Raw genomic sequence first — 919 nt, forward strand, 5'->3', positions numbered from 1 at the left:
ATTTAACTCACGAAGGCATGTAAACGAGCTCGATGCACTCACTACGGTGCAAGTCATGGCAAGGAAAGCATATAACCGGCAAGAAGGCACAATGTGCTAGCTACACATGGCAAGAACAAAGGCATAGCATGCATGGAACACTAACGGTAGCATCGGCAAAATCGCAAACAAGTTGACGATCTGCCCAGATTAACAATGAAGCAAAAGTTGAGCTCGATTGACTCAACCTAGAGCACTCCACATATGTAAACAAAGACATGGATGGATAGAGCATAACATAAATATCAAAACTCCCTTACTGATCATCCTCAAAAGAGGCACGGATCATTAGGAAACAAGCTGGACATATAGCATCATGAACTAAAATATCCCAGACTTAGTGAAAATCACTAAGTCTCTGAAATCAGCAATCTCAGGTACCTCTCTTCGCACGCTTGCACAAGACAACACACACATCCTAAAAATGCATGGGTGGCACCTCTGGAAAGAAGACAAAATGCTTAACAATTCATCCCAAAGGGGCACAGGCATATCATGCACGAATTAAACATAGCAAAAATGACAAAAGTGCATGATGAACTAACGGATCTGCAATTTAACTCATGAAGCCTCCTTCTAACAGCATTTTGGGCATCAAGATGACCTCAAATGCAAATGATGCAATGGAATGAAATGATGTACATGTCGAGACGAAGAATTTGATATATCATATGCCCAAAACGGAGCTACGGTTGCGGAGATACAAGCAGTCAAAGGTAGCAAAAAAAATAAGGGGGAGAGGGAAAGTCAACCCCTAGGGTTTCAAAATTCCAGATCTGAGATCCAGATCGAGGCACGGGAACCGAGGCGGCCGGGGTACTGTAGCTCGCCGGAGTCGGAGCTCGCCGGAGACGCGGGCCGTCAGTCGGGGAGGAGGTTG

The sequence above is a fragment of the Triticum dicoccoides genome, chromosome 3A (genome assembly GCF_002162155.2).
Source record: "Triticum dicoccoides isolate Atlit2015 ecotype Zavitan chromosome 3A, WEW_v2.0, whole genome shotgun sequence".
NCBI classification, from domain to species: Eukaryota; Viridiplantae; Streptophyta; class Magnoliopsida; order Poales; family Poaceae; genus Triticum; species Triticum dicoccoides.